The sequence below is a fragment of the Vulpes vulpes genome, chromosome 3, assembly GCF_048418805.1.
Source record: "Vulpes vulpes isolate BD-2025 chromosome 3, VulVul3, whole genome shotgun sequence".
Classification (NCBI taxonomy): domain Eukaryota; kingdom Metazoa; phylum Chordata; class Mammalia; order Carnivora; family Canidae; genus Vulpes; species Vulpes vulpes.
Genome location: NC_132782.1, coordinates 55,637,811 through 55,655,819, shown reverse-complemented (window position 1 = coordinate 55,655,819; position 18,009 = coordinate 55,637,811). Strand labels below are relative to the sequence as shown.

The following is an 18,009-nucleotide window of genomic DNA, read 5'->3' as shown; positions in this document are numbered from 1 at the left end:
CATACATCTATCTTTTAAAGTCTTTGTTTCCTTTTTCTTCTTTATTTCATTTTGGTTTTCCCTTTCTATTCTTTTAGCATAGTATCTGGTAGTCTGATTAATTATTGGCCAAAGAGTTAAAGCTTTTCAAAACCCTTAAAATACTTTATTACACTTGCTGGTAGAATTTTTTTGTGTGTTTTCTTTTGTTTTAAAGCATCAAGTACAAGTTTTTGAAGACCCTGAGGCCTACCACCATTATGCATTCAAGATTGAGTTTGAATAACTTCATCAAGACTTAGATCCTCTTCAAAAGCCTCAAGTCTCATCTGCATTAAAGCTCTCCATTGAACCCTCTCACAAAAGTAAAAGCTTACAGGGACTAAAATCCACTAATAGATTCCATTTTATATTCTTTCCTCTGATTTCTCTTCAGTTTCCTTGGCTTTAGGGTCTTTCATATTGCTTATGTTCTTTTAGATTGGAGCCAAAGAAACAGTGCCTGCCAAAAGAATGTATGTCCTGTGGCTATAAGTTTTCATCAGTAGAGAAGCATAAACTTGGTGTGATGAGTTTACAGTCAGGTATTTTGCTGTATCCTATAAAAACTTGAATCAACAATAAGAAATGAGAATGAATTGATCAAGTTATACCGTGAGTGGTTTAGAGAAAAGAACCCTCCACCTAAAAGTTAAAAGTTAATGGTTCTTATCTGCCTGGGAAAGTCACATAACCTCTCTGGACCTTAATTTCATCTGTAAAGTAAATCTAGTCTTATTCCCCTGCCTACCTCACAGGGTTGTTGTGAGGGTCAAAAGAAATAATATATATAAAAAGGACTTTTCTGTAAAATGTGTAGTATAGACATAGAGTCCTGTTACACTTTATGCCCTCAGTTCTTGGGCCTGGCAAGGTAGATGGTGTAAGCACACTGAAAGGAGGCAATGTATCCAAGTTGGATACATGGGAACAAGGCTGTGTTAATTTTTGTTTTCTCTGAATACAGGGAGTACTCTTGTGGACTGATCCTAAGAAGGAAGAAGACTGTACATTTCTCTAATATTTTAAGTTAGCATTTATAATGCTCTAGAGCAGTTATATATTGTAATTGTACTTAGGGCTTGCAACATTTGTTTACTAAGTTGTGACCTGCATTTTTTTTTAAATGAAGGAGCATAGAGCAGAACATTTCACACCGCATCCTAGCATCCTACGTGGTAAGAGTAAGTATGTTTCAGTTATATGTGTGTGTGAGTGTGTGTGTGTGTGTGTGTGTTTGTATTTGTGTCATTAAATAAAGTGCATTTTTTTTCCCCTATCAGTTGCAGTCGCTGATCCAGGTGTATTATTTTAGCACTAATGCTTTCCTTCCCATTTGGGTTCTTAGGAGACTTTCTTTTCACTTCATACCACTACTACTTGTGACAAAGGAATTGACAGTTAATATCGGTTTGACTTTTGGTCTAGTTAATGAGATTTTAAATTTCTGACACAGAGAAGGCCCCTAGGCCTCTGGGTATTTTATTTAGTACCCTAATACCATTCACTTTGACAGCCAGACTATTAAAGCATGTAAGGTTGGTTCAACATCATACTAGTAGAAAGATTATATCAAATGTTTTTCCTTTAAAATTTTTTTTTGCTTTTATCTCTCTGACCTAATGGGAAAAAAAACCAACAACTCTCATTTAGTTTAGCAATATTTGAGGACTCTGGAACATGGCTATAAAGAATATAGTTAGCATGACTAGAAATTTAATGGTCTCTAGAAGAGAAAATATTTTCTTTCTCTAACTTATCTTTAATGATTTAAGATAAATAAGTCATTGATATTAACTTATTCAACTGCTTTCCTAAAAAAAAAAAGATATCTACCTTTTTGGTGATAGCATTGGTTAGGAATAAGTGGCTTTTATAGTATCCATAAATGATAGGGAATGGCTACTTCTAGGGGTTATACATTCCAATTCAGTGGTAAAGAACTAATTCTTCAGTGCTGTAGTGTACTGAAAATTTGTATTTGGTGCCTTGGGATTACTTACATAAGCTTCGTTGGAATGCTATAGAAAATATTGATGTTCCCTGCTTACAGAGATTATCTAAATCTATATAGTACTAGCAACATGAATATACCAGAAGATTTAAGATGTAGAATCCAGCTGCTTCATTTTTCTGAACAGCCATAGCCAAGTTGCATTCATTGGTGGAACCAGAACAAATTGCATAAATTGTGCAAATTGAGGCTCTTTTGTACATGACAGTTGGCAATGATGGCATAAGGCCTTATCAGCATATATGATCAGCTTTTTTCTTGTTCCTCCCCCCAAAAGGAACCACATTGATATCTTATCTCAGTGAAGAAGATAGGATCTGTCTACCAAAAGGGTTAAGAAGAGTAGTTAGGCAACCGCAGCTATTATTGACTTCATTCTCAATTCTGTGATATAATCCATCCATCAAATTCTGTCTTTTCTACCTCCTAAGTATCTTTCAAGCTATCCATGACTTTCTATTTCCACATCTGCTACTCTTATTTACACTAGCATTATTTTTGCCTGCACTTCTACAATAGCTGCCAACCGGCCTCCTGTACTCACTCCTTCTTCAAGTTCACTGCTTTAGAGTCATCTTTAAAAAATATAATTCTCATCTTCTTGGGCTCCTGCTTTAAACTGTTGGTATCTTATTGCCCTTAGAATTCAACCCGAACTCTTTAGACATTCTTCTTTGCCTACTTAGCTCCAGCCTCAGTAGTCTTCAATTCCCTAAATATGCCTATTTTTTTTTCCTTCAGGGATTTTTGCAGGCACTTTCTGCTTGAAGTGTTCTTGTCCCTCTCATCCCTCTTCACTTAACTCACTCCTACGTACTTTTCCAATTTTACTTTCAATATTTTTTCTTCGAAGAAGCCTTCCCCTATTGCCCAGACCAGATTAGACCTCCCTCCCTCAATTTTCTTTCCACAATCACCCAATTCTTCTCATATGCAGTATAGTTGTAATTATTTCCTTAGTCATTTGTTAATATTCTCACCCACAAGACTAAAGCTTGGACTGATGTGTCTTTTATTTAGCACTATATGCCCAGTGCTTAGGAAAATCCTAGTAAATAATATGGACTCAATAAATATTTGCAGAGTAATGCTTCCCACAGTTACCACTCTTTTCATTTAGACATTTCAGGTACTTACGTTCTTCTAGGTTATGTAACTTCTCTTTAGAACCTTCATGTTGCTTCTCATCTCATTCTGTTTATAAGCCAAAGTCCTTATGATGGTCTCCAGGGCCTTACCTGATCTGCCTTTGCTTTCCCTTCATCTCTGGATCATCTGACAGTCAGCCCCAGTCACTCTGGTCTCCTAGCTGATCCCCAAAAATGCAGAGCTCTCACCTCTCTTGGGAATTTTGTGCTTGATATTCCCTGTGCCTGGGATGCTCTTTCCTTAGGTATCTGTGTGGTTTGATCCCCCATCTTCAGTTCCTTCCAGTCATGATTTGTCATGTCAGTAAGGTGGGTCTTCTCTGACCATCTTATTTAAAATTGTAACTTTATCACAAAGTTGGCATTCCTTTCGCATTCCCCTTGGCATTCCTTTTCCCCTTCCCTGCTTTATTTTTCCCACAATCCTTACCTCTGAATGACATACTATTCACCATTGTTTCCCCTAGCACCCAGAACAGTGCCTGACACATGCTAGGCACTTAGAACATATTTAGTCAATAAATGAATGTAACTTGTACTCACAGGTGCATATTTGGACAGACTTATAATTTGAATTATTGGGACCTAAGGTTTTTATTTTATTTTATTTTATTTTTTTAAAGATTTATTTATTTATTCATTCAGAGAGAGCCAGAGAGAGGCAGAGACACAGGCAGAGGGAGAAGCAGGCTCCACGCAGGAAGCCCGATGTGGGACTCGATCCCCAGTCTCCAGGATTACACCCCGGGCTGCAGGTGGCGCTAAACCGCTGCACCACTGGGGCTGCCCGGGACCTAAGGTTTTTAAATGATTTTTAAAAAATGAGTTAATTTTATATCTTTTTTTTAAAAAAGATTTTTATTTATTTATTAATGAGAAACAGGGAGAGAGAGGGGGGGGGGGCAGGCTCCATGCAGGGAGCCCGACGTGGGACTCGATCCCGGGGAGTTAATTTTATATCTTACGCTGTTATGAAAAATACTTGAAGTGGCCTCTAAAACTGCATGTGATACAACGAGATGCCATGAAGAGAACAAAACAAAGAGAATGTATAGTAACATTAAATTGAGTAAAATTAAGACATAGACTATCTCCCATGGTGGCTAAGGGCAGGTTGTAAATTTGATTCATTAAATAATTTACTTGCTCAGAAATGATCTTTGGATGAGAATCATGTACTTTATTCTATGGCACAGGTCATCACAGACATTTGAGTCTTACATGGAAACCCAGAAAACCTATTTGATTTAACTATAGGAAGTCATGAAATTACTCTTCTTTCTACAATAGTTCTTTTTAGAACTTGCTGCCTGTTTTAGGAAATTCTCTATTGTTATAAAACACGAATAGTCTATCCATAATAAAGCTTCTGCTTCATCTGAGAAGTGACAGTCACAGCTACTAGCCACTACTTAGGTGCAGGACATTTCTAAGGTTGATTCAAACTTAGTAATGAAATATTTTGAAAGTCCACTGTCAAAGATACCAACCAGGATATTAATTACTCTAGCTTCCCTGACTCTAATCACAGGATAATATGAGATTCCAGTGGTTGTGGCCTCCTTTTTGAAGTAGAGAATTGGCAACTTAGAGACAAGAGTTTTCATCCTGCAGGATATATATACATCAAATCGTTATATCCTACACTTTAACCAATGCACGGTTATATTAAATAATATCTCAATAAAACTGGAAAGAAGTTTTATTCAATCAGTAACTGAGGTAGGATTGGGAGTAAAGCAGGTGAATTAGACTTCAAGAAATATCAGGAATATAGTAAACAAAATGAGAGCTACCTTGTGTGTGTGTGAGGTTAAATGGGATATTGTACAGTATGTGCCTTTGTGCTCATGGGATATATACTTCCCTAATTCTGTTTTGTCTTTTTGTCACTTAAAACTGAGCCTGAAAATTGTGGAGATCCTTCTATCTCTGGAGGTCAGAAATAAAGCAGGGGATGTGGGTGGGCATGGACTGCAGGCCTTGTAGTGAACTGCAGTACTTCATTAAGCAAAGCTGGATTTTGAAGCAAAAGATGAGACTATTTAGCTAGGTGGGGGTTCCACTGGCAAAATGTGCTCTTTGACTTTTCATTTTTTACCTTTCTCTTTTCTTTCTCTGATCTGGAGATAAACAGTACTTTTGAAGTAAAATCTCCTGTCCTGGCCTATTTTTTAGGATTGTAAGAAGAGATGTGAGTAACATCAGACTTTTAGAGAAATAATGAAAATATGTGTTTTTTAAAAAAACCATTTATGTATTTAAGAAAATCATGTATGTTTTATATATCTCAAAGAAAGACTATGAGGAGACATAATAAGAATGCCACAGAACCATTAAAATGGACAATTCTTTTTTTTTTTTTTTTTTTATGATAGTCAGAGAGAGAGGCAGAGACACAGGCAGAGGGAGAAGCAGGCTCCATGCACCGGGAGCCCGACGTGGGATTCGATCCCAGGTCTCCAGGGTCGCGCCCTGGGCCAAAGGCAGGCGCCAAACCGCTGCGCCACCCAGGGATCCCTAAAATGGACAATTCTTATCAAGGAAAAGTGATCTTTACCAAAAGCATTATGTAGAACATGTTGCTGATTAATGATCGTATTGGAGTATATTTAATATATAAATCTACATTACTCTAGCAAAAATATATTGAGTGTTCTTTACATATTTTATTTATTTTTGGAACTTTATATTCATTTTTAAAGAAATCAGCTTTTCGTTTTGACATTTGATGAGTAACATAAAACCTGAGAACAGATAGAACTACCAGTGTAATCATATCTTCCAGCATTCAATGGTATAGAAGCAAAAAGATCTTGTTTTCAGTAAGTGTTGAAGTGGCAGAAAGAAAATATCCTCCAACTTCTTTGCTGACACAAATTTTGCTACAGTAAGAACAAAGAATATGTCCACGCTTTTGACTCCATATTTTCCGGATGATGTTAGTCAGAATGCCTGACACGGCTAAAAGAGACTCTGCAATCCAAAAGGGTTCTGAATTGGGGATCCCTGGGTGGCTCAGCGGTTTAGCACCTGCCTTTGGCCCAGGGCGCGATCCTGGAGTCCCAGGATCGAGTCCCACGTCAGGCTCCCTGCATGGAGCCTGCTTCTCCCTCTGCCTGTGTCTCTGCCTCTCTCTCTCTCTCTATGTCTATCATAAATAAATAAATAAATCTTAAAAAAAAAAAAAGAACAAAAAGGTTCTGAATTGACAGAAGTTTGGGAAATCTTGCATTTTTAAAAAATTAATAATGCAAATTAGTACTTCTCCAAACTTCTGTGTGGCTAGAACCCTTTTTTTTTTTGCCCAGAAAATCTTAATACTCCTTGGAATTGTGTTTCAGGAAATGCTGTTCTAGGTTTAAAAATAAATTTAAGGGGATCCCTGGGTGGCTCAGCGGTTTGGCGCCTGCCTTCGGCCCAGGGCGTGATCCTGGAGACCCGGTATCGAATCCCACATCAGGCTTCCTGCATGGAACCTGCTTCTCCCTCTGCCTGTGTCTCTGCCTCTCTCTCTCTCTCTCTCTCTCTGTGTGTGTGTCTCTCATGAATGAATAAATAAAATCTTTTACAAAAATTTAAAACATATATACACATGTATAATATATTCTTCAACAATATTTGATATACTTTAAAATGAAGTAAATAAGTCCTGATTATCAATAAAATTTTTATCCAATATCCCTTGGTGAATATAGATGTTAAAATTATTCCAAAATTGGTACATATGTATTAAATTGAATGTGTCATCAATACATAATTTATATAGTATTGACATAAATAATCATTTAACTTTTCTGGAAATGCGTTATTTGGCCTCCAGTATATCATACCCTTCAGGCTTTCCTCCTACTTCCAACTATTCCTTCTAGTTTCCTCTGTTGGTTTCTCCTCTTTTTTTTTTTTGACCTCTAATAACTGGAGTGCCCTAGAGCTCAGTCCTAAAACCTCATTTTTTTTATCTAGATTCATTTCTCTTGATGATCTTATATTCTTGAGGCTCTAATACCATCTTTACTTGAAAACCTTTATCTCTAGCTTGGACCTCTCCTCTGACTACCAGACTTGTACATTCAGTTGCCAACATTTCCATTTGTATGCCTAATATTCATCTCAAACTTAACACGTTCAAAATTTAATTACTAATCTTCCAATCAAACTTTTTAGTTTTTCCATCCCAGTAACAGTGAAATATTTTGTTGAGGATTTTTACATCAGTATTCATCAGAGGTATTGGTGTGTGGTATTCTTAAGGTATCTTTGTCTCATTTTAGTATTGGGAATGCTGACTTCATGAGTCTACAATTTTTTGGAAGAGTTTGAAGATTGGTGTTAATTCTTTTAAGTATTTGGTAAAATTCTTCAGGGAAGCCATCTTGTCCTATATTTTTCTCTGTTGGGAGGTTTATGGTTACTGATTTAATGTGCTTATTAATTATAGGAGTGTTCAGATTTTCTTCTTCAAGATTCAGCCTTGATAAAGTTATGTGTTTCTAGAAATTTATCCATTTCTTCTTTCTTTTCTTTTCTTTTCTTTTCTTTTCTTTCTTTCTTTTTTTTTGGTGCAAAATGGTGGTTTTATAAAAGCCACCCATCTGGGGACAGGTTATCCAATTTGTTGTTGGTGTCTATTAAAGCCCCCATCTAGGGACAGATTATCCAGTTTGTTGGTGTATAATTGTTCACAGCACTCTTCTGATTTTTTTTTTTTTTTTTGTGGTAGGAGTCGTGGTGCTCTTTTTAAATTTTTTGTTGTTTGAGTCTTTCTCTCTTTTAAAATATTTTACTTATTTAAGAGAGAGAGAAAATGAGTGGTGGGGAGGGGTGGGGGGGGCAGAGAGAAAGAGAGAGAGAGAGAAAAGCTGACTCCCTACTGAGCAGGGAGATGCAGGGCTGGATCCCAGGACCCTGGGATCATGACTTGAGCTGAAGGCAGACACTTAACTACCTGAGCCACCCAAGCAGCTCTCACTTTTTAAAATCTTTGTGTAGCTAAGACTCATCAATTTTGTTGATTTTTCTAAAAAAATCAGATCTTAGTTTCAGTGATTTTTTAAAAAAATTTTTCTATTCTCTATTTTATTACTCAGTTAATTTTTATAGTCTCCTTCCTTCTGCTGAGTTTCGTTTGTTCTATTTCTAGTTCTTTGAGGTGTAAAGTTATTGATTTGAGATCTTCCTTCCTTCCCCTTCCTTCCTTCCTTCCTTTCTTTCCTCTTCCTTTCTTCCCTCCTTCCTTTCTTTCCTCTTCCTTCCTCTCTTTATTTCCTTCCTTTCTTCTCCACACTCAGGATGGAGCCCAACACATTCACAACCCTGCGATCGAGACCTGAACTGAGATCAAGAGTCTGCTGCCTAACCAACTGAGCCATTCAGGCACCTTTCTTCTTTTTTAATGAAGGCATTTACTGTGATCAGCTCTATTATTAGTACTGGTTTTGTTACATCCCATCAATTTTGGTATGTTGTGTTTCTGTTTTCATTTGTCCCAAAATATTTTCTGATTTTCATGTGATTTTTTTTTTCTTTGACCCATGGTTAAGAGTGTATTGTTTAATTTCCATATATTTGTGAATTTTCCCATTTGTTTTCTTCAGCTCTAGAATTTCTGTTTGGTTCTTTTTTAGATTTTGTTGATATTTTTGTTTTGTTCATGCACCATTGTCCTACTTTCCTTTAGTTGTCTGTGCACTTTTGTTGCACTTTGAGCATCTTTAAGGTGATTGTTTTGCATTTTCCCATTCTTTTAGGGATAGTTTCTGGAATTTTATTTTGTTCCCTTGATGGGGTCATATTTCCCCATTTCTTCAATGCCTTATTTATTTTGCTGGGATTTGTGCATTTGCAAAAAAGCCATCTCTCTCAGTTCTATGGACTGGCTTCATAAGGGGAAGACCTTCAGTAGTTAGCCTTACTGAAGATTCTGAGGACTTCTCAAACCTAGCGCAGACGTGCCTTTTCTCTGGGCTTGTGTCTAAGCCTTCTCAATTAAGAGTTCTCCAGTAGCTTTTATAGAAGTTGGTGATCTCTTGCTCCCTCTGGTGTTCATCACTGATACTGCAGGTTTTCTGGTGGAGCAGCTCGCTACTGTGCTCACTCCCCGGTTCTCAGCGGCCCCCAGGCACCCAAAGTATGCCAAGTTTCCTCAGCACGCCAAGTCAGAGACAGAAATCGTCTCTCGGGCAGTGCCCCCCTCCTTCCCACCCCTAACATCTGGGACGTTAAACAAACATTCTGGTCTTCTCACCCTGATGGAGAAGCTGTGAGTTGGTTGTTTACTCCTGATCTGAAGTGTGCCAGCTGGGGAAGGTCTATAACGGGTGCAATGAAATCCTACCCATTTGATGTGCTCGTTCTTGGCTTTGAGCTTGCCTTAAATACTACAGCTTCTTAACTGGTTTTTGAAGGCCACATACAGGCTTTTTAGACCATATATTAAGTTAATGTCCCTTTGGGGAAGCTAGATCTGGGGCTTCCTATTCAGCCATCTTGCTGACCCTTTGTGGGAAAATGAGGTCTGGGGCTTCCTATACCACCATGTATGACCCTATTCCAGTATGACCACATCTTAACTTGATTGTACCTGCAAAGAGGCTATTTCCAAATAAAGTCATATTCACAGATACCAGGGATTAGGACTTCAAGTTACCTTTTGAGGGGAACACAGTTGCACCTACAACAGCCTCTGTTATTGCTCTTAAAAGATTTGAGGGCAAGATAGGAGATTAAGAGAGAGCCACCCTTTAGGACACATAGTTTAAAAACCCTGCCTGGAGTACCTGGGTGCTGCTGTTGGTTGGGTGTCTGACTCTTGGTTTTGGCTCGGGTTGTGATCTCAGGGTTGTGATATTGAGCCCACATGGGGCTCTGCACTCAGCATGGAGTCTGCTTAAGACTCTCCTCTCCCTTTTCCTATAAATACATACATACATACATACATACCCTGCCCACTTTACCAATCTTTTTCTTATATGAAGCAAAAATCTAAAGTCACTGAGGGAGGGATAGGAAACTTCCTTTTTCAGGGTCCAGGCAAAGATTCATTGCTTCTGAGAGTAAGGTAGAAACAAAAGCTTTCTGTGCTGGGTGTAGGAAACTCTCCACCAGTAGCTGCTGCTACCTTGTGGTTAGTGTGAGATCTGGAGTACAGGAGGGTTTTTTGAAGTGTTCGCCTGTAGATACAAGGCAGAGTTTCACTGCCATGGGGAGTTGGAGAACGGGTGTAGAAAGCCCCATACCAAAGCATAAGGTATAGGGCCTAAGATTGAGGCTGGACCAAGAGAACCAAGACTCTTTAACAGTGAGTAACAAACAATGGCAGTCTGCCTCTTCAGGAGGGGCAAGGATGCACAGAAAGAACCCCTTCTGTGGCATAGACATGCAGTGACTACTGAAAGCTGAGTGTAGAGCAGGAACACTGAATAAAACCCGAGTATCCTAGGTTCCACACTAAGCACAAAGTAGCAGTCGCTCACTGCTGGAGGAAGATGCCCAGCAGGTAACTATAGCAACAAAAAAACCAGCTCAACTACTGACTACGTTATTTTTCTTTGGAATTTCAGTTTACCCGATTGCAGGACAGAAGAATGGGCATGCGCATTTCCAAGAGTTTTATTCTTTTCCAGTTTGTATGGTTATTTTATAGGCAATGTGTGGCATTCAATCTAAAATTTTAAAATACATGAAAAAAACAACCACCCATTTTCAAGTTATAAAGCAACCCAGACCCAGAGATGATTGATGTTGGAACTCTCAGACAGGAACTTTAATTATGATTAATATGTTGAAGAATCTAGTGGAAAAGGTGGGATATTTACATGAACAGTTGAAGAACTTCAGTAGAGATATACAAACTATAAAAAGGGGGAAGGAGAAGATTCAGACACATTTTTTAGAAATGTGGTGGCTCTTTATATTTGCTATAGTAATCTATTCAAATATTCATCACATCACTATTTTAAAAGAAAAAGGAAATGGCCTATCTATTAAGAGGAAAATGAGTAAATTAACTTTGTTGGACTATTCATTCATTGGCATAAATTCACCAATGAGCTTCTTGCTTCAACACAGGTCAATCTCAAAAAAAATGTTAGATAGGGGTGTCTGGGTGTCTCAGTTAAGTGTCTGCCTTGGGCTCAGGTCATGATCCTGGGGTCCTGGGATTGAGCCCCACATAGGGCTCTCTGGTTCAGTGGGGAGCCTGCTTCTCCTTTTCCCTCTGCTTTTCTCCTGCTTGTGCTCTCTGGCTCTTGTTCTCTCTCTGTTAACTAAATAAAATCTTAAAAAAGTTAAATAAAAAAATTTTCAGGGCTCCTGGTGACTCAGTTGGTTAAGTGTCTGACTCCTGATTTCCAGTGAGGTCATGATCTCAGGGTCACAAGATCAAGTCTGGAGGAGACTCCGCACTGAGCGTGGAGCCTGCTTAGGATTCTTTCTCTCCCACTGCTCTCCTTCACTCACACAGCCCATGCACGCATGCACTCTCTGTTAAAAAAAAAAAAAAGTTTCAAAAGCATCTTACACATCATCATAAAGATGAAAAATCATACTCTTGGGGGGATAATAAACACTAGATTCAGAATAGTAAAGTATTATGGAAGAGATGTAAACTTGGAAGGGTACAGAAGCTGTACCCTGTTTGAAAGTTTTAGATTTTGGAAAATATCAGACAGGATCGTGAAAGACATGAGATAGTGGTGGGAAAGGGGTGACTTATTGTCAAGTTACCTGTGGAGTAGAATAGGAAAGCTGTGTAGACTCTTAGGAAGCTCCAGAGACTGGCTCCTTTCTCTACACATACTCTGGATTCGAACCACACGGGAATTACCTTACTGAGTTTGTTAATCACTGTGACAGGGAATGCTGCTATGGTATTGCCGCTATTTGGGGCCTGGGTCCCTGGGTTAGAGGGTAAGATATATGGCATAAAATAATGTTTCTCAGAGGGTTCAGTGGAATACAACAATTCCTAAGAGATCAAGACCATCCTTTATCTACTACAGTTTACTTGCCCTCAGCATCCTGTGCATCTCTATCCTTGAATTACTACCTTGCATTGTAGTGATTAAATTTCTGCCTAACTAGAGTGGTAGTTCTTTGAGCACTCATTCTCAAGCACATAGTAAGTGCTTAATAAGTGTGCATGGAATGAATGCAAATGAGTGCCCCTTTCCAAGAGATGCAATAAAATTAGTAAAAAATAGGCAGTTATACCTCAATATATGAAATATGTGGCCAAATGAGATCTTTTGCATAATTGATGGCTATATTACCGATTAGAACAATGGTTTTCAAACTTCAACATGCATCAGAATCACCCCAGAAGAGTAACTTAACAAAAAGCACATATGTGTGCATGTATGAACAAAAACATATTGCTCGGCCTTACAATAGAGTTCTTGATTGAGTAGGTCTGGGTGGGACCTGATAATTTGCATTTCTAACAAGTACTCATATAATGGTGATGCTGGTGGCCCAGAGACAATAAGTTGAGAATCACTACTTTACAAAAATCTTGGAAAAAAACATGGAGTTACGTAATGAAAATAACACAATCACATATCCTTTCCCTCCATGTATCATTCCTCTGGGAATACTTCCTTAAAAACAAATAAAAACTTAAATAGAAATTGTGCTACTGTGCCCTGTTGCAAATGGGATATTAACCACCTCTGCTTCTAGGTCCTTATCTGTAAAGTGAGGATAACAGTATATTTTTAAACTGGAAATCTCTCCCAGGGTTGTTGTGAGGATTAAATTGATTAGGTAAAGTGTTCAGAGCAATGCCTGGCTTAATATATATTAGCTATTGCTGTGTTTTTGGTTAAGAAATTTCAAAACTAACCATAGAAAAGAGAAGTCTGAGCAGAAGATAACAACGTGGGAGTCATGAGGATGAAGGAGGTCAAGAACAGAAAGCCCTGAACAACAACAACAAAAAAAGGCGCTGGATGTATTCTCCCTTATTTGTGAAAATGAAATTATATCCTAGAAGTCAAAATACTTCTTGATTTTGAGTTTAAGAGTTTACTGTTTGATGGGTAACATCACATAGAAACCTTTGCATTGAATAGCTTATATTTTTGTTTTGCAAATTGAAAATAACTTTACTGGGTTTTTTTTTTTGTTGTTGTTATAAATATATTTGAGCCAAAAATATATTTTTAATATATTTAGGCTCAAATATATTAAAAATCATAAAAGATGTTCTTAAAATCCCCTCCCTCCCCCAAGATGCCATCGCTTTTACCAATATCTTTTAAGACCTCTGTCTATATTGCATTACTTTCAAAGAAAGCATTTTGGAATGTAAAGGTTAGTATATAATTATGAATTATGTTACATAACTTATTAACATTTCCAAACTAATAGCAGAAATTTTATTTATTTTTTTCTCTTTGCTAACTAGATGGGAGTAGGGAAGTAGAGATGGAAGGGGGAAATACTTGAGAGAACCAATTGAATTATCCAAGTTTTCTTCCCTCCCTGCCCCCAACCGTCACACTTAGAGTTTAGCTTCATCTGAAAAATCAGGATTGCACTGATTTACTATCCCTTTTACTGTTCCATCTTAACTGGAGGTAGGTTGGGACAGGAAACATAGCTTGGATAGGAGGAACAATTGAATGGCCTCTAATTCTATCCTGAAACTATTTTGATGTCATACTAATGAGTTAAAATTCTTTTTTTTTTTTAAGATTTTATTTGTTTATTCATGAGACACACACACACACACAGAGAGAGAGAGAGAGAGAGAGAGAGGCAGAGACACAAGCAGAGGGAGAAGCAGGCTCCATGCAGGGACCCCAACTTGGGACTCGATCCAGGGTCTCCAGGATCAGGCCCTGGGCTGAAGGCGGCGCCAAACCGCTGAGCCACTGGGCTGCCCTAAAATTCTTTTAAAAACTAGTAATATTGGGGATCCCTGGGTGGCACAGCGGTTTGGCACCTGCCTTTGGCCCAGGGTGCGATCCTGGAGACCCGAGATCGAATCCCACGTCGGGCTCCCGGTGCATGGAGCCTGCTTCTCCCTCTGCCTGTGTCTCTGCCTCTCTCTCTCTCTATGTGTGACTATCATAAATAAAAATAAAAAAAAAAAACTAGTAATATTGAGATGATTCCAGGCACTATGATATAATGGTATTGAGATAGTCTAGGGACAATGTTCACATGCAGTGTTTCCTCTGCTGAACTTACCGAGATAATCTTTCCCCATTCACTCTACCCTTCATTTCAACCTCTCAGAAACTGATAAATTCTTTACAAACTGAGATTGTAAAATGTTTAAGTTTTATTTGTCCTGAACCAGCTTTTTGAGAACAGGGTAGGTGACTGGGCTGAAATCTCGTGCAACATAATAGTATTTTCATCTTCTGAAAGTGAGGGAAACTGAGGGGTGTGGGGAAATTTTATTGTTGGTGAAATCTTTTGTTTCTGTCCTAAATCATCCCCACCATTGCTTATGACTATTAGTTTTTGGTGGCTTCAAGTTAGTTTTGTAATTGCCACAGACTAGAAAAGACAGGTTTCCTCCAAGCCTTTCACAATAAATCCAGTGAAAATAGGTATTTTTAGAAATTCCAAAATAAAGCAAAAATAAAAATGCCTTATATTATCTAGATTTTAAGGTAGTTATGCTATTTGTATAACCAGTGTTTAAGAGTCATAGGAGTTAATTCTGGGCTCAGATTCTCACTTGATCCAGTGTTTGATATGCTTAAAAATTGGCCTTTGATAGCTTGAAGCTGTATCAACGGCAAATTTCCTGAGTTGCATAAATATATGAAGGTTTTCTGTGTATAATTGACCCTATGAATATATAATGCCAAATATGTCTAAATGATCGTAAATGGCCTAACGGGGAAAAGAAGCCTTTCATCTTATGTGAAGTTTATTGCTTCATCTGTTATATAACATCCAGGTTCAAGGTGGAGAGACAGATACCACTTGGCATACCTTTCTAGTGTATCATGTGAAAGCGGTTTCTATTTGAAACTTCCAGATAGATACTCTGGAACTGACGGGGAATTCCAGCAAGGTCATTCACCCATTTGAACTTTTAAAAAAAAAGCAAACGGAAAAAAATTGCCTTTGTGTAAACATTAACTTATCTACTGTTAGGTGTTTTTTTTTTTTTTTTTTTAAAGGGGAGAGCTCAACCTGGATTTCTTTTATATTTCAAACCAAAAATAATAGATTTAATTAATTTGGAGTTTAAGTTTATATCTTTGCGATCTATTATCTCTTCTGCATTTTTCAAAATATCCAATGCTTAGAAAAATAGCTTTCTTACTGCTTAGCCCTTAAAATACAAGGAGACAGAAGACAGGCAGGAATTCTTAAAATGTTTTCATTGTGCTTTCCTTGGTAGTCATATCAGTTGAAACAGACCCAGTTCTTGCTCTTAAAGCTCTATAAACCTGCCCTTAAATGACATTGACAAACAGACAGGCATTTGACTAAGCAAACATTGCTGGATATACATGATGAATTAAAGTATTGTCATTCTGTAAATGTCTTTTGTGTGGTCTAAATACACAATGAAACGTTGACTGTTTAGAAAATTGCAAGAGCAGTTATTCATTCATAGGCTGACAGTTTATTCAGTCCTGATTCTTTAAATCCATATTTTAGTTAATGTTAAAATTTGCACATATGGCACCTCATAAAATCATAGCATATTAAATTTAGTTTTAATTTTAATTATTGTATAGCTTTCAAATCTTGTATTGTTGCACACACATGTGGAGTCTGTAGGGCCTTTGTGAAAGGTTCAGTGTCTGACCAACATTCTGTATAATTTCATGCTTTCTATCTGGACGATTCCATGTACCTCATAATGTTGCAGTGATGACAGATGCATTCACTATTTTTGGACAAAGTAGAGCTTTTATAAAAGATGCTTACTAAAGATTGAGTAGATACAAATGTCCATAAAATGTATGTAAGGCTTATGGAATAACTATGGAAAACGTGTTTTCCTGTAGCTCAGTTTTTAAAAAGCATTATTATCTTTCCCTCTAATATCTTCTGTATACCCCTGTCTTCTCTTGCTCCCTCAGAGTTAACTAAAGTTCTGAATTTTTTTCAGTGTTTTTTTTTAATCACATACTATATGCCCCAAACAGTATATTGATTAGTTTTCTGTGTTTTGAACTTCATTAAAATGGAATCATGTTGTATGTGTTTTTCTGGGCCTTCCTGTCTTCTGAAAATCAGCATTAGAGTCTTAGATTTATCTATGTCGACGCATATAGCTGTTGCTCACTAGTTTTCACTGTTGTAGGATATTGCATTATTGGCAGATTAAGTGATTAATAGACATTTGAGATGGTCCAGTTTTTAGGTACTACAAACATTGCTTCTGTGTATACATATATTTCTGCATCTATATCTGCTACACATGTGGCAGAAGACTTCTCTATTAATGTTTCTCAACCTTTTGCCTGTCATGGCACACATAGACAATGTTGGAAATATTTGTTCCGTAGACTGCATTAAAAGAATGAAGCTATGTCTCTGGCCTGAGAGCCTCTAGTTGGCTGGAGAGCTGAGGAGATCCATATCTGGGCACACATGTAACGTGTTCATTGCATACCAGGGCACAGCAATTGAGAAGCTCTGCTAGGGAGTTGAGTTGCTTCAGCTCTTCTAGGTAATACCAAATTGCGTAGTGGAATTAATAATTCCATTTACCTGACATTCAAAGTGCTTGTATGAATTCACATTCCATGAATATATATTTGAGATGAAAAGGGAAACATTGGGAATTCTGTCAATCTCATAATTATAAAGGTCAAATAGGAAAAGAAAATAACTTATTATTCTTAGAATGTCAATTCAGATTTGCTTTCTCAAAATATGATAATGTCAAGACTCCTTTACAGTGTGACAGCAGAGAGTTATAGGCCATGGATGATGTTAAGAAGTGATAACATGCCCCCAGAGTTGTTGTTACTCATGAAAGCCAACAGCCTGAACTAATATACTTGTGAGAGCTGTAATTCTGTCTTCCAGGTTTAGTGTTGCATTAGCTTTTTATTTCTTAGCCTTGAGAAGTAGTTTCAGACATTGTATACAAGATGGAATATGAGAGCTATTTGCTACATAACTTTTAGTTTAAAAACCAAACACTTATAAAAGAAACTGGGGTTTTTTAATGATTCTTAAAATTGATTTTCTTTTAAACAGTAAGAATGTCTAAATACCAGAATTGATTTGGATAATAAACAATGATAATTTCTCCATTCAGATGACATTAGACTAGAGAATTGATTTTATAAAAATCCCTACATAGTTTTTCCATAACATTTTCAAGAAACTCCTGTATTTTACTACACTGTTACTGCTCTAATGGCTTTTTCACACAAAAGATATATATATAAAAAAAATTTACTTGGTGGGAGGTATTGCCTTGTGGCCTGTAGACTGGGATGTTTAAAAATAATTGGAAAAAATCGGAGGAAAGCTTTCAAATTTATGCTTAGCCTGGTTTATGATGACCTCATGCCAAAGTAACATTATAATTTACTTGGCAGAGTTACAATTTACTTGGTATGAATTACATATGAAAACTGCACTCCCCTTTTACTGGAATACTGTGTACTACACATAGGCAGGATTTTAGTTGTTTTTATATAAATTAGCAGTCACCAATTCTTGTATTAGCAATAACCTATGTTTATAGTATGTGTGTGTACACCACAATATCTACATATATAAATTATATAGATATGTACATATGTATGCATGCATGTGGTATTGGTTGGTACTTAGTATATCATGTATGCAACATTCTCAAGTAGTACTGATAGGCATTTGAGTATAATT

The 18,009-nt window shown here is 37.3% G+C and overlaps 1 protein-coding gene across 7 annotated transcripts in view; it reads left to right on the top strand.

The window, feature by feature from the left end:
- Window positions 1-18,009, top strand: part of MAP3K13 (mitogen-activated protein kinase kinase kinase 13) — a 172,163-nt gene that overhangs the window by 7,260 nt on the left and 146,894 nt on the right. Inside the window, exons 3-5 of one of the 7 annotated variants that reach the window (XM_072752524.1) lie at window positions 197-344; window positions 460-563; window positions 1,151-1,202. The exons of 3 other annotated variants lie outside the window; for them this stretch is intronic. The gene's annotated coding sequence lies outside the window, so the exon portion shown is untranslated. Of the gene's footprint in view, window positions 1-196; window positions 1,203-18,009 lie in introns of all 7 variants that reach the window. 3 more of the 7 variants (XM_072752523.1, XM_072752527.1, XM_072752521.1) reach the window with 3 other exon arrangements.